The sequence below is a fragment of the Vipera berus genome (assembly GCF_964194415.1).
Source record: "Vipera berus genome assembly, chromosome: 2".
Lineage (NCBI taxonomy): Eukaryota > Metazoa > Chordata > Lepidosauria > Squamata > Viperidae > Vipera > Vipera berus.
In genome coordinates this window covers 213,443,284-213,458,720 of record NC_138203.1, presented here as the reverse complement: position 1 = coordinate 213,458,720, position 15,437 = coordinate 213,443,284, and the positions used below count along the sequence as shown (strand labels likewise).

At 45.2% G+C, this 15,437-nt stretch overlaps 1 protein-coding gene across 2 annotated transcripts in view; it reads left to right on the top strand.

Moving 5' to 3' along the window:
• The first annotated feature begins 7,854 nt into the window (after nucleotides 1–7,854).
• The window catches only part of RNF145 (ring finger protein 145), a 77,657-nt gene continuing 70,074 nt past the window's right edge, over nucleotides 7,855–15,437 (top strand). The window contains exon 1 of one of the 2 annotated variants that reach the window (XM_081319672.1): nucleotides 7,855–9,530. The gene's annotated coding sequence lies outside the window, so the exon portion shown is untranslated. Of the gene's footprint in view, nucleotides 9,531–10,181; nucleotides 10,310–15,437 lie in introns of those variants that run through there. The other variant, XM_081319673.1, reaches the window with a different exon arrangement.

Here is a 15,437-nt window from a genome sequence, read left to right as displayed (position 1 = left end):
CTTCGCTCGGCCAAGCCTGCCAGGGCGCCTGCGGGGCGCTTGCGGTTGGCCTGAGCCTGGGCGGAGAGTTGGGCGCTTCTATTTATTTTATTCAGTTTATGTGGCCGCCCATCTCACCTGCCGGACTCGTTTCGCTTTGCAAGAAAGAGCAGCTCGAGAGCGGAGCCAAGCCGACTCTGTGCAGCCCTTGGGGCTCCCTGAGCAGCTCAGTGCGAGCGCGCCCCCCCCAGATGTTGCGCCCGGTGCGGCCCGCCCCCCCTGCACCCCCCACGCTACGCCACTGTTCAGCTGGTATACCATACCTAGTTGGAAAATACAATGAACAGTTTGTTCATCTACAGCAAGATCAACAGATTTTTCAGCTTGTCTTTTTTGTTTGTACTGGACTTTTGCACCAAGAAAGAGAATCCTGGTTCTCTGAAATTCCAAAATTCAAAAGTATAACTTTCAATCTATACCAGGGGTCGGCAACCGAAAAAAGGAAAGGAGCCACTCAGAACCGGTTCCGTCGCACAAACAAAAAAGTGGGAGCCGCAAAAAGTGCGCGCGCGTGCGTCCACTCACGCGCATGCGCAAAAAACATTTTGCGCATGCGCAAAATGGGAGGCACCTGCGCGGCAACGGGTCTCCCTTTGTAGAGGTGCGCGCCGTCCCGTTTGGAGACCTGCCGCGTTCGTCAAATGGGGCCAGGCCGGCGCGCGCAGGGGGGAGGGGGCGACGGGGGCTTTTCTCCTAAGAACAGCGGCTTTTAAAAGTGGGAGGGTCGGAGCACCGCGGGCAGGTCCGGAGAGGCGGGGGACGAAGCCCCGCTTGCCTGAAGGGGGGGCAGAGAAGCGAGTTGCTGCAGCCCACGTTGGGCGGCTCCCGCCCTTTGTTCAGGCGCCAACATCCCAAGGAAGCCCGGCCAGGAAGCCCGCCCCCCGCCCGCTTTTCCGGAGGGGGGCAGAAGGAGGGAGCACGTCCCTCCCTTCTTTGTCTGCTCCGCGGCTGCCCTGCGGGAGGGGAACAACGCCTCGCGTGCCCAGCCTGGCCCCTGGCCCCGGCGCAGGGGGCGAGAGAGGCGGCGTTTGGGCCAGGCCAGAGGACGAAGCCGGACCGTGCGAGCTGCGCTCCCCCCTCCCTCCGAGCAGAAACCCGATCCTTGCCGCTCCCGAGGATCTGCGAGGCTGGGGGAGCCGCCCTTCCCCTCGTTTGCCCCGGCGGACGCTCCTGGCGCTGCTGCTAACGGGCGCTGCTGCTAATTCGTCCTTATCCTCCCAGGGCCAGGCGGAACGGAGAAGCGTGGTCGTTTCGCAGCTTTCCAGCCCAACTCACTTCGTCCCTCATAAAACCCAGGCAGAAAAGGCCAGCGCGCTTCCCAGAGCTGCGCTCTTGACTCGCCAAAGCTTGCCGGGCGCTGAGCTCGCCGGCGGAATAAAGAAATCGTCTCTCCCTGTCTCACGTGTAAATAAATCGTCACCCTCACTTACTTGACCACCGGCTTGTCATTCAGGGAAATAATGGTTAATCGATGGAGACGTGTAACGTGTTAGTTTGCAGTCCTTCATCATCCTATTTTCTTCAATTGCCCCGGGGTGTGTGTGTCGTGTGCTTACAGAATCGATGGCGGGGGTGGGCGGGGGGTGGGAACGGACTGAGACGACCATTCAACCCGCGTGGAGAGCCCATCAAGCAGCGTTCTGAGGGAACAGGGGAGCGGGACGAGATCGGGCTTTTGCCCTTCGGCTGAAGGCGAGGCACTCGCCTCTAGTTGCAGACCTGGCAAATGGGGGATAGCCAGAAGTTGCACGGAGGGGGGGAAAAAACGGGGCCCGCTACGAGTCGCTTCAAGGGAGTCGCGGCACTTTGGGGAAAGGCAACTTTTTTCCCCCGGCTCCGCAAACGAAAAGCGCCGCGCGCCTGAGTCTCAGAGCACGCCTGAAGGGGAAGTGAGAATCCAGGCGACGGGGAGGCCGAGTGTGTGTGTGTGTGTGTGTGTGTTCATTTTCCCCATTTCTCACAACCAGGTCGCAAGGGGTTTTGCCCTCGTTGCCTGTGGACGCGCAGGACAAGTCCTCCGTCCCAGCCACGCTCACAAAAAAAGTTCCTCCTTAGCCGAGCGCCTCGGGAAACAGCATTTTAAAAGAAATGTAAGCTTGTCATCAACATCTTCCCCTCACAAATCTTCCCTTCCAAGCGGGAGCACTGCAGCAAACGACCAGCGTCGCCATTCCCAAACAACGCAGTTCCTTGGAGCGATGCGGACAAGTGGGAAAGGAAGCCCGGCGGCCGGACCGCGCTCCCGCCCCGCCTCCCCAAGGGCTCGCGCGCGTTACCTAATGGCTTGCGCGCGGCCTCTCACGAGGTTGCTGCCCCTCGAGAGCCCGCTGGCTGGCTGGCGCTAGCTCCATCTCTCTCTCTCTCTCTTCCTTCCTCCTTCCCTCCCTCCATCCCTCCCTCGGTCTCCCCGTCCCTTTTCTGGCTCAGCCCCACGTCACCAGGAGACCAAACGGGGACATCATGGCGGAGCGGAGGAGACACAGGAAGCGGATCCAGGTACCGGGCTGGCTTATCTCCTCCCTCTTTTCGCAACCGCTCTGCGGGATGAGTTTCCCTTTTCCTTCTGGCTCACCCCCCCTCCCCCGGTCACCCTACCCTCCCTCCCCCCCTCTGCCTCCTCCGAGGCCGCCGCAAGTCAGCATCTCTCCTGCCATTTCTGCGGCTTTTCCGTCGCCCCCGCCGCCGCTCCCCCTTCCCCGCGGGGCCAACCGCATCCGGAGCCTTCTTCCTCTGGAGGGGAAATCGTGGCTTCTCTGGGCAGTTCCCGCTTCTCTGGGCAGAGCGCCGCCTTGAAGGTTTGGAAAGCTGCGCGCGCACCTCCAACCGTTCGGAGAGGTGTGCGCGCACCAGGCGACTGGGAGCCGCAGGAGGCGGCTCAAAGAGCCGCATGCGGCTCCGGAGCCGCGGGTTGCCGACCCGTGATCTATACCAACTTATACAACAATGCATAAACTTAAACCTAGCACTGAAGGTTTGAGGAAACAAAAGGTTTCGCCTTGGCTCCTTGTATGCAGTCACCTTGAAAGAATTTCAGCATGAATGGGAGATCTTAAAACATTTTATGAACTAAAAACTGTATACAAGACATACATTCTGTGTAGGAATAAATGTGAATTCAGTCTTGTGCATGAATATGCCAGTAGTGAAAGGTGCAGAGGCATTGGCATGATCAAAGACTCATCAAAATGGGAACAGCAGGGTTGTGCCTTCATGACATCTTTTGTATGTGCACCACACTGCTTTTGTTACTTCCCACCTCCAATTATTTTTCAAGGTAAATACAAGCGAATATGGGCCTTTTCAAAGAATGAAATATTAATTTTTAGAGTAGCAAGTGTTTTTTTTTTCTTTGCTTGGCAATGAATGAGACAATATTGAAGATTTCAAGTACTTTTTTTTGAAATGTTAATCAAGGATGTCATGAATAAGTAAACTAGCAAATAGATTACTGGGATTCCTAAGTATATTATGCTAACAAATTGGTTGATACTTTTTCGTATGGTTGTTTCATTTCTAACAAAATTAAAGGCTGTCTTAATTGGTCAAATAGCTCGTTATAGTATGATGTTTGTAGTAAGTTGAAAGCATGCATTCTGAGATTAGCTTTGCTGAGTTTGAGATGACGAAACAATCAGTTGCAAATTTATTTGCAATATTGGTGTATTTGTCTGAATTTGCTTCCCATATTCTATGCTGAAGTTCTGAAACCTATTAGGGTGGGGGGTTTTTTTTTTAGAATAAATAGTAGAAATGTTATATTCCTTCAGGCTGGACTTACTCTGTAAGTGGTTGGCACCAAAAGGATGTGACTTGGCTAAAATTAGCCAGCTGGCTTCTCTGGTTAAGGTAAGTAGAATTCAGGTTTTACTACTAGTAGTTCAGCTCCTTCACCACTAGGCCACACTGACTTTCGTAAATACTATAAAAATCTTATATAAATAAGTACATATTTGTTTTGTGGATATGATTATGGTATCTCCTTGGGGACACAGGGGTACAGGCAATTTTTGGGGGGAATTCCTGTTCAAAAGTGCCATAGAAACATAGAAAACTGATGGCAGAAAAAGACTAGTGGTCCTTGAATCTGCACTTTGAGATTTTTTGTTTTTTAAAATTTATATATTTTTAATTTTTATTTATTTTATCTTTTGATTTTTTATGGATGGACATGTTTAAACTGGAAGTTGGTTCCAAGCTTCCATTATTCTTTCTGTGAAGTAATACTTTCTAATATTACTTTTGAACTTCCCTCCTGTCAGTTTGACATTATGTCTCCATGTTCTTGATTTTTGCTTACTATTTTGCTGGAATTGGGTATGTGTAGTTTAACGAAGAGAAGGGTGAAGGGTGACATGATAGCAGTGTTCCAATATCTCAGGGGCTGCCACAAAGAAGAGGGAGTCAAGCTATTCTCCAAAGCACCTGAAAGCAGGACAAGAAGCAATGGATGGAAACTAGTCAAGGAGAGAAGCAACCTAGAACTAAGGAGAAACTTCCTGACAGTTAGAACAATTAACCAGTGGAACAACCTGCCTCCAGAAGTGGTGAATGCTCCAACACTGGAGGTTTTTAAGAAGAGACTGGACAGCCATTTGCCTGAAATGGTATAAGGTTTCCTGCCTGAGCAGGGGGTTGGACTAGATGACCTCCAAGGTCCCTTCCAACTTATTATTATTAATACTATCTTTTGAACCTTATTTACACCTTTAATATATTTAAAGGATTCAGTCATGTTACTCTTTTCCCTTGTGTTCTGCAGGCTATACATATTCAGTTCCTCCTGATACATTCTGTCCCTCAGACCTTGCACCATTTTTGCCCATCTCTGGACTTGCTCAAACTTATCAATATCTTTTTTTTAAAGTAGGGTCTCCATAATTGGACACAGTATTCCAAATGGGGTCTGACTAAATCCTATATAAGCAGAACTTGGACCTCCTTTTCTCTGTTGGTGATCCCTCTAATGATGCATCCCAGAATTTTGTTTGTCATCTGTAGGAGTTCCACATACCACAAACCCCCATTATGTTCAATTAAGTTTACTGGTTTGCTACCTGAAACAAGGTTTCTTTCTAAATTTGAACATTGGAAGTTTAGTGCAAAGAAACTCACATTTTTCAAAATTCTCTCTGCTAGAATTTTTCTCAAAAAAGCGAGTGAAGCAGAAGGGATGCTTTTGTTCTGAGATTTTAACTGCAGCATCCGAAATGTGCAATTAGTGAAACTGAAAGGTTCCCATGGAGATCATGACTTTATAGCCATTGAATTGGCCCAGTCAGTGGAATAATTTAAATTAATCCTTCAGACTGTAGATTCTGTGACTAAATGAACATTTAATGCCATTTTGAAGACCTCAAGGCAGAATGTTCGTTTGACTATCGCCCCCCCCCTTTACTGTATCCTATACTGAATTTTTTTTTTCATTGCCAGTGACCATGGAAGTAGGAATCAGAGAAGATTAATGCTATTAAATTAAATTTAAATCCATCAGATCATTTTAAATGCTGACATATGACATTTCAGATGGGGTTACTTCACAGTAGAATGCATAGAAATAAATCCCATTTCCGTATATCTGATAAGTCAGATTTAGTTCTTAATGACTATGTATCCATGCATTAGCCACAATGCAGGAATTCTGGCTCCTCGGAATTGTTTTAAAGCCTTTGGATCACTTGATAATCTACCCTCCAAATACTAACCAAATCTGATCTTACTAAGACTTGTGGGATCACAGAAGATTCTGCTACTTATTCATAAAGGTAAAAGGTAAAGGTTCCCCCGCACATGCGTGCTAGTCGTTTCCGACTCTAGGGGCCAGTGCTCATCTCCGTTTCAAAGCCGAAGAGCCAGCGCTTGTCCGAGGACGTCTCCGTGGTCATGTGGCCGGCATGACTAGACGCCAAAGGCGCACGGAACGCTGTTACCTTCCCACCGGAGTGGTCCCTATTTTTCTACTTGCATTTTTACATGCTTTCGAACTGCTAGGTTGGCAGAAGCTGGGACGAGTAACAGGCGCTCACTCTGTTACGCGGCACTCGGGATTCGACCCGCCAAACTGCCGACCTTCTGATCGACAAGCTCAGCGTCCTAACCCACTGAGCCACCGCGTCCCTACTTATTCATACACATCCTTAAAAATGATGTCAATTATGTCTAGGCAATTGATTCCATGAAGCACTGTATAATTTGCAACAATTTCTTATTCTTCTTGGAATAATTGCTTTTCCCTCAGAAACAAAAGCTCTCAACTTTTTCAAATTGACTTGGAATGTTGAAAAGTACGTTTTCTATACAGTAAAGCTTTTTAAATTATAATTGCAGATTTTGGACCATCAAATGACCCTTTGAAATGCTTGGCATGTTTTTTTAAAAAACATCTGCCTGGTTGTCCCATTGAAAGATTTATGTATTTCTGAGTCATAATGCTTTCCAGAAAGAAATTCTATCCAAATTATCTGTTTTTGGGAAAACATGAACTATCCTTGCAAAAAATTTTTTTTATAATAAAGCTGTACAAATGCTATGTCAAGAAAACAGAGGTCATGGGAAATTAAACCCACAAAATTCTCTTTCCCCCATATTCAGGTACTATATATCCATATCCAAAGACAGTTTAGTTAGTGGTTAGGGTATTGGACCAGAAATGGGGAAACCATCTAGTTTTAGTTCTCCCTTAGGTATGGAAGTCATCTGGGTGACTGCGCCAGGCACACTCAGCCCTAGGAAAAAGTAGGCAATAGCAAAGAATTTCCAAAAATGTTGCTTAGAAAAGTACATGACTTGTCCCTTGTAACTGTCAGGAGAAAAGACTGTCTTAAAAGCACTAAATGGATATACTGTAGTGATTAATGTATGTATGTATGTATATATATATATATGTGGGGGGGGGCTAGGTAAGTGCATGGGTAAATACATACTTTCTTTTGACAGGAGGCAATAGAATTTCATTTTTAATGTGGGCCAGTGTGCTCATAGTAAAAAATGACAATAAAGGTCATCTAATCTTAAAATCCCTCTCTCTTCAGGTAATTAGAATTGTGTGTGGCTAAAACTATTAAGGTTCATCTGGCAAGATAATACTTACTGAGTGTTAAGTGGATTCATTAATTCCACAGGTAAGTGCTCATCCTGGAACAAAGTGCTTGATATCAACAACTTTATTAGAAACATCCTACAACACTGCCAGATTACTAATAATGATTAATCTTAAACAGAGCAATAGCATTTACACTTATGCCAAAAGATATAAAGCTTCTTGGATGAGAAGCAAAATGTTCTCAAGGAAATACAAAATCCAACTGCCTTTTGAAAAAGCACTTTTGGTACAACCATGACCTGGATTAACTGAGTATCTCCATAGACATTTAGGCTTGTATCCCACCCAATAGCACTTTATAGCACTCTCTGGGTGGTTTACAATGTAAGCATTATTTGCATATTGCCAACAATTTGGCTCCTCATTTTACCAATCTGGGAAAGATGGAAGGCTGAGTCAACCTTAAGGCCCATCAGGATCGAACTCCAAGCTGTGGGCAGAGTAAAATATATAATTTCAGATACTCAAAAATGAATCACAATAACAGCTGTGATTTGTACCTAAGGCAAAGAAAGAGAACAGTTAAAAATAAACTCCAAAATCATATTCTCAAATAGAGATTAAAAAAACAACTGAGATCTGAAAGTGATTTTTTCTGAGACAACCAAAAGATTATCTTTACAATTCTTACCCTTCTGAAATTGCAATGTTTAACATACTTTCTTGGAAGTAAGGTTCACTGAACTCACTAGATTTTCATTCTGAGTAGCCTTTATAGGACTGCATTGCCAAATTAAGTTATCTTGGAAAATTTGCTAAGTACAGGCCATATAGATTTATAGATGGAAAGGACTGAAATCAATGGGTCAATAAATCTCTAATGATAATCCAAATTTTCATCTGTGTTGTCGGATGTGCTTCTTGAAATCTGAAAGCATTTTTGCTATTCACATATGAGATAACTTAAATCAGAGCAAATTATGTGGAACCATACATACTTTAATGTGAAGTTCTGGGCACATATCATACAGCACAGTTACCATAGAAAGACTGGATTACATTAAAACAGAAATCACAGATTTGTAATATAGCACTGTAATTTGTATCATACTGAATGTCATGGAAGATAATTATGTCTGCTAGAATGGGACATATATGCTTTGTCAGCAAATATACCCATGTCTATGAAGACACCCAATTTTACTCCAGGGCATCTACCCTTTCCAGATTATGGTTAGGCATGAGGGAAGATTCCTTTCTCCTCAGGCACAGAGTATTTTACTCCCATTTATGTTTACTTCCAAATAAACATTAACACTACTGAGGCTTTTGAACTTTGGTGCTGAAGAAAACTCCTGAGGATACCATGGGTAGCTGAGAAAGGAAACACACGAATCAAGGAGCAAATCAATCCAGAGTTGTCACTTGAGGACAGATGACCAGACTCAGTTTTTCATACTTTGGACACGGGAGGCAAAGACCTAATGTCTGGAACAGACTTTTAAGTGCTGGGGAAAGTGGTAGGAAAGATAAGAGGACAAGCAGCGGCAAGGTGGATGGCCCCGATTAGAGCAGCGATGGGGTGCGCCGTCGGAAGACCAGGTCCTGGATAGATCCTCCTGGAGAAAATCTACGAGTCATACCATCTATGCCACATATTCCACCCAAACTCATTACATTCAGAGTCACATAAATGGAGCAAGCTTTCGTAAAGCCACCCGGGCTTGGTTCCGAGCTCTGCCGTTCCGAGTTTGCTTCTTCCACACACAGTTACACCATCCACCCTTACTCGAGCGAGGGCACCATTAAATAGCGTGCTTACTTCTTAGTAAAGGGAGGCTGGAATGAAGCGCTTGGAAACCCCGGCGCGGATCAGAGAGTTATGCCTGCCCTCGTAAAGATAAGGTGACCGGATTTGCAGCTCCGAACAGCTTTCCCGGGAACATGGCTGCCTCAGGCAGCGCTGGGGACTGGAAGGAGAGCCGCAAATGCCGCGCTCCCCAGGAGAGGGCGGCCCTCTCACACTCGCCTCCCGCCACCGAGCAGCCAGCCACTTTGTCTCGGTGCCCCCGGAGCGCATGCGCTCTTCGCCGTTAGGGTAGGGGGCGGTGGAGGCTGCCTGATCTTGACGGTTGTTGGCTGAGCTGGAAGCGTGCAACGCAGGAGCTCGCGGGGGCCCCGGGCGCCCGTTAATGGAGAAGGAGAGCTTGTTTCGGGTCGGCTTTGTGGCCCTTAGCGGGTAAACAGCGGCGGCAGCGGCAATGCTGCCCTGGAGGCGCGATCCGTTGCAGCCACGCGAGCGCAGGCCAGGCATGGTGCCGTAGCGGCTGTTGGAGGAATTGCACGGAGGAGGAGGAGGAGGAGGAAGAAGGAAGACGGGAGCGGACGGGCAAAGCAACCGGGACCCCCCTTCTCCAGCCCCGGCTGGGGTGAAGATCAATCGCACGGCCAGGTGAGAGATCCGCACGAACCAGCCGGGTCCGGATCCTCTCTCGCGGGAGATTTCTTTCTTAGGGCCCCCGTTGCTTCCGTTTTCTGCCCTTCCCCTGGTTTTGCTCCATCTCGGCGTTATCCTTCTTAGACCCTCGTCTTTCTCCGACCCCCCGTCGTCGGGCTGCCTGTCAAGTTGGCTGACTTTCCCCGCTCCCCGGGCCCGCAGATCGCAAGCCTTCGGCAGCCTGGGCCTTCTCCGCCCCTTCCCCCCGCCAAACTCCCTGCTTGGCCAGTAAAAATCGGTGGTCTCTCAAAGGCCCAGGAAAATCCTTTTGCAATGTTGCAGCCTAACCCCCAATTCCACCCCTTCCCCCCTTTTAACGAGGGGAGGGAAACCTTGTAACGTCGTCTCCCACCTACCCCCACCCCACTCATCCCGAAGGAACGCCAATTGCTATCGGGAATCCCCGTCGCTCCTTTCCTGCTGGGCAGGCGGCGTGGCCCGCCTTCAATTGGCAGCTAGCTGTGCTGGGGTTACTAGAGTTCAAACGCGATAGAGCTTTCCCCGGGACCCGAGACGAGGGGGGCGTTCTGCAACCCATTGACAAACGTTAGGACTTTTGACATTGCATTCAGAGTCCGAGGCAAAGAACAGGGAAATTCCTCGATTCTGCACGGAAGTGGGGCGGCGGCGGCGGGGAAGAGACCGCGTGGGCTGGGAAGACTTCGGTTTCTAAGGAAGAGATTGGACTCGCGCGATGAGAGCCATCAATTAGGTTGATTTGAGGGCGTGGGGAGGTGTGTGTTTGACCCTGGTTGTGATTTTTTATTATGCATCGCTTGTGGTGTTCTGTTTCCTTAAATGATAAAACCACTGGTTTCTGAAATCTGAAAGTTGGTGAAGGAAATAAAAGCCATATCCAAGTCAACCAAGCTTTCCAGATCATGGGACTAGGACAAAAGGCTTCCATTTGTTGACTGGCCATAGTTGGGAGTTTTACCATCAGTAAATTCCCTTCCTTTTAAAAAACGTTCCTATTACGTGCAGAAAGTCTACGAGGAAGTGGAGAAGTTCAATTATTTTAGAAAGTGAATGCTTATGGGGAAAAATGCTTTGTTGGAGGGCCTCTGCCTGCTGCTCTTGATAGATCAATTCTGTTAAGCACTTTTTCTTCTCCAAAATTGAAACCTCTAATTGTCTTTTTTTAAAAAAAAAAATCCACTTGAGGCCATTTAGTTCAGTTCGCTGAGTTTATGTGGTGAGGCAGATAGTTACGGAAAGCTTTCCTCAAATTAGGTAGTATCTTTTTTTCCTGGCAAGAACCGAAGAATCATGTGCTAATGAGTGAGTTGAACTGGTTTAAAGGAAAATGTGATGTTCTAGTAATTCCATGAACTGTATTAGAAAACAAAGAAGGGGTAACCAGTAGTTCAAATTTGTTTTAATTGAAGTAGACTTCAGAACAGAATTTAAAATAGTGACCCAGATATAGTTTGGCTCTTGTTTTTACTGATTATGTTTGATACTGTTAACATTTTTCCCATTTTCTCTTATAAATATACAACAGTTAATACGTGGTAAGTTCCCCCCTTTTAACTTTAGATATGCAAAACTGCAATCTTAGATTTACTATCTTGGAAACAACAGGATGCACTACAAAAATTTGAGCTGTAGATGATATCTTCAACTTATTTGGAAGTAACTGCTGCTACCCAAAATTACAGAATGTGCACAAAAGTGCAATAAGGCAAATTATCATGGAACCTTTTGCCATTTTTGTTCATTGCATTTATGTTATGGCTTTTTCTGAACTCTCTAGGCCAAAGAATGAAGGTCTTATCTAAATTTATTTCATATCAGCTACCCTGTAAAGTAGGCTGAGATAAGAAAGAGAAAATGACTAGCCTAAAATCATTTGGTGAGCCCAGTAGTGGAGTAGAGATCTGAATCTTGGTTTCCCCTTCTCAAAGGTAATATTCTTTAACCAATCAAAACACAAATTTTATGTTTGTAACTGTGTTTGGGGGTATGACCTCTAGTTTGCTTGAGTCTCAAAAGCAAGCATCTCTGATAGTTTTACTATAGTTGTTGATTTTCTTATGGGAATGGTCGCTTGCAAAGGTCCTGTGTTATAATGAGCAGAAATTTTTTCAGCTGCAGTTCTACCTAAAATAGTGCGGAAGCTCCTTGTTTGCTACAATTCTACTTCTTTAATAGCTGTTTGGGGCACAACAGCCTTGCTGGAGAAAAGTAATATAAGGGGGAAATAAAATAGAATAAAACAACAAATATATAAAAACAGTAATTATAAAAATATAAAAAGCAGTATTAAAAATTAGAATATTAAAAGTTTGAAATGTACAAACCATACACAGAGAGTGAATATATCAACTACACTGGAGCAGTCTAAGAACATCTCTGGTTCCCTAGGACCCTGAGGTCTAGTGACATAACCAGGTCTTGGGGCAGTGCTTTTTTTGTCATAGAGTGCACCGGAACAGAGTTCCGGCACCTTTTTTTCATTGGATTTTCCATGTTTTAAAAGTAACTTTTGAAAATTTGATGTTTTGTCCATTTGGACTTGAATCTCCCTGTTGAGCGTAGCAGGTCAGCTACGGTGCTTGTGTGTTGAGTCCGATGCTTGCATACTTTGTGTTGGTTGTGATGGCGTTCGGCTTGTGGCACTGCCCGGCTTGTGATTGGTCATGTGGTCAAGCGCTGAGTGCTTACTGCAGGCAGCGACCATTATGTTTTGTTACACAACTGACGTGTGTGTGTGTGTGTGTGTGTGTACAGTGATTGACTACATGCAAAAGGTAAATAATTTATTTTAAAAAATCATTGGTGAATTGAAAATCTTTTTAATTTTTAGTGTAAAATTTATGAACATTAGCCCTAAATACAATAAATTAAATTTATGTTAAGAACCGAATATATAATTTTTTAAATAAAAGATTAACAAGATGAGTTCTGACACCTTTCGTCTTATAAAAAAAAGCACTGTCTTGGGGGATGTCCAGAATGTTAACAAAGATGATTTTGGGTAGGTGCTATAAGCAGAAAAACTCACCTCCAAATGTAAGCTTTAACATACTAAAATTATGTAGTAACCAACATAAGAAGGTGGTTAATTCCCCAGACCAGGCAAAAAAACCCTTTGGATAGCACCTTTCTCATGTTCATTTTCCCTCTCCTTGTACATTGACATTTTACAAATCTAACATGGGGGTTGAAATGTCCTAACCAGCTTTCTGTCACTGGACAGAGGCTGCCTAACAAATCCCTGGGGATCCAAACTGCTTCAGTTTTTTAACCAGCAAGGTGAAATGCTGCTGTAGCTTTGGAATTATCAGAATAATCTGATAAGTGATAGCATATTTTGTGGATTTCTGGTTAGGGGGTAAATTTCCCAAGTCAATTTATTTACTTAGGGTTGCTTACAAGTAGAATCCAGCATGTGGCAAAAAGGTTGGACAGAGTTAGTTGGAGCTTAAACATCAAACACCCTGTCACAATGGAGGCCCAATCACACACACACCCCCTTATATTTGCTGAAATAATTCATTTCATTCTTCTAGATCTGAACATGGTAGGGTGTGCCTCCTTTTGGAAGCACTGTAAGCAGTAGTCTAGCAAAAGAGCTTTGGTGGAGCAGTGGGCTAATGCCTCCTTAAGTAACACCAGCTGCCTGCAATTAGTGCAGGTTCACATCCCACCAGGCTCAAGGTTGACTCAGCCTTCCATCCTTCCGAGGTAGGTAAAATGAGGACCCAGACTGTTGGGGGCAATAAGCTGACTTTGTAATAATGCCGCTTGGGGGTGTGTGTGAAAGCCCTAATAAGCAGGCATATACATAGAATGAAGGCTACTGCTAAGCTTGTAAGCCGCCCTGAGTCTTCGGAGAAGGGCGGGATATAAATGGAATTAAAAAAAAAAGAGTCTTGGCAAACAGTAATCCATTTTAGTTTTATTAGAAAATGATTCCTTACTGTTAAAGTATTGTGCTAAATAGCTGCCTATAAATGCTTTTTGATTATCTGTCAAGAAGTTGTTGTACATTATCCTGTGAACTATGCAATGAGTTTGGTTTGTTTAATAATGTTTCTTTAGTAGCTAAACATTGTATTATTATATCTTCTTTCTTTTTATGTTTTGTACTGAATTCTCTTAAGCTGCCCAGAACAACCTTACTCTATTACATGTTTCTATTTTATTTCAGTCAGTTCAGTGAACCATAGTAGCTACACCTGGCAAAAGGTAGTAAATGGGGCAGAATCTTGCAGGTTTTTGAACTGTTTCAACAGGCATCTTCTTATTTGCTTTTTTGCACTGCAGAAGTTCTCCAGAATTAGCTTTTGAGTTCTATTTGTCCTGTTGACAGAAAAAAACCTGCTTTGAAATAAGTTGTGAGCCAGTTTAGTAGCACTATTATTTATGATGTTTAAAACAATTTGCACATGTCAGCCAAATAGTGCTGCGTAGTTTGGTTTTCTCAAATGGTTCCAGGTAAGAATACAAAAATCTTGTCTTGGATGCTAGAATAGCTGGCAATAAATATTAACAAACATACATTATATTTGAAGAGAATGAAGATTTATTGAAGACAGAGAAAGAAGAGAGTGAAAAGTTCCCTTTTTCTCTTAAACGTGAAGATAATTTAACAAACAATGGGCCAGGGGAGAGATGGATACAGGAACAGTGTGTTAAGTGGTCCAACACTGGAAGTTTTTAAGAAGAGACTGGACAGCCATTTGTCTGAAATGGTATAGGGTTTCCTGCCTGAGCAGGGGGTTGGACTAGATGACCTCCAAGGTCCCTTCCAACTTCAACTACTACTTCTTCTTCTCCTTCTCCCTCTTCTCCTTCTTCTCCTTCTTCTCCTTCTTCTCCTCCTTCTCCTCCTCCTCCTTCTTCTTCTTCTTCTTATTATTATTATTATTATTATTATTATTATTATTATTATTATTATTATTATTATTATTATTATTATTATTATTATTATTATTCTCGACGTGATGTCCCGTTGCCTGGAAGCGGTCCGGGTTTGGATGGGGAGAAACAGGCTTTGTCTCAATCCTGCCAAGATTGAGTGGCTGTACATACCGGCATCTCGGATAAACCAGGTTGTTCCACCACTAATGATGGGGGGGTGAGGTGTTACCCCCCCGTCGATAGGGCTCGCAACTTGGGCGTCCTCTTGGATTCACGGCTCAATTTTGAAGACCATATAGGAGCCGTGACCAGGGGGGCTTTTGCCCAGCTTCGTCTGGTGCACCAGTTGCGGCCCTATCTGGACCGAGATGCCCTACGCACAGTCACCCATGCGCTCGTGACCTCCCGGCTAGACTACTGCAATGCTCTCTACATGGGGCTGCCCTTGAGGACCACTCAGAGGCTTCAACTGGTGCAGAATGCAGCTGCGTGAGTTGTTATGGGAGTTTCCCGATACTCCTGTGTAACACCTCTTCTCCGTGAGCTGCATTGGCTTCCGGTTGCCCTCCGGGTGAAATTCAAGGTGCTGGTAATGACCTATAAAGCTCTCAATGGCTTGGGTCCGGATTATCTAAGGGAACACCTGCTGCCGGCATCAACTTCCCATCGTCCCGTGCGCTCCCACAGGGAGGGCCTTCTTAGGGTACCGCCGGTCAAGGAATGCCGGCGGGTTATCCCCAGGGGAAGGGCGTTCTCTGTGGGCGCGCCGGCCCTTTGGAACCATCTTCCCACGGAGCTTAGGACTGCCCCCGACCTTCGCTCATTTCGCAGGGATTTGAAAACTTGGCTTTTTGAGCTGTCTGGCCCAGACTGAGGGGTTTTAATTATTTATTAATGGGGTTTTAGTTTAAATTCAGGGACTTAATTTAATTTTAGTTTTAATCGATTTTAACTTTGTATGTGTGTATTTTTAATTTTTCCCTGTAAACCGCC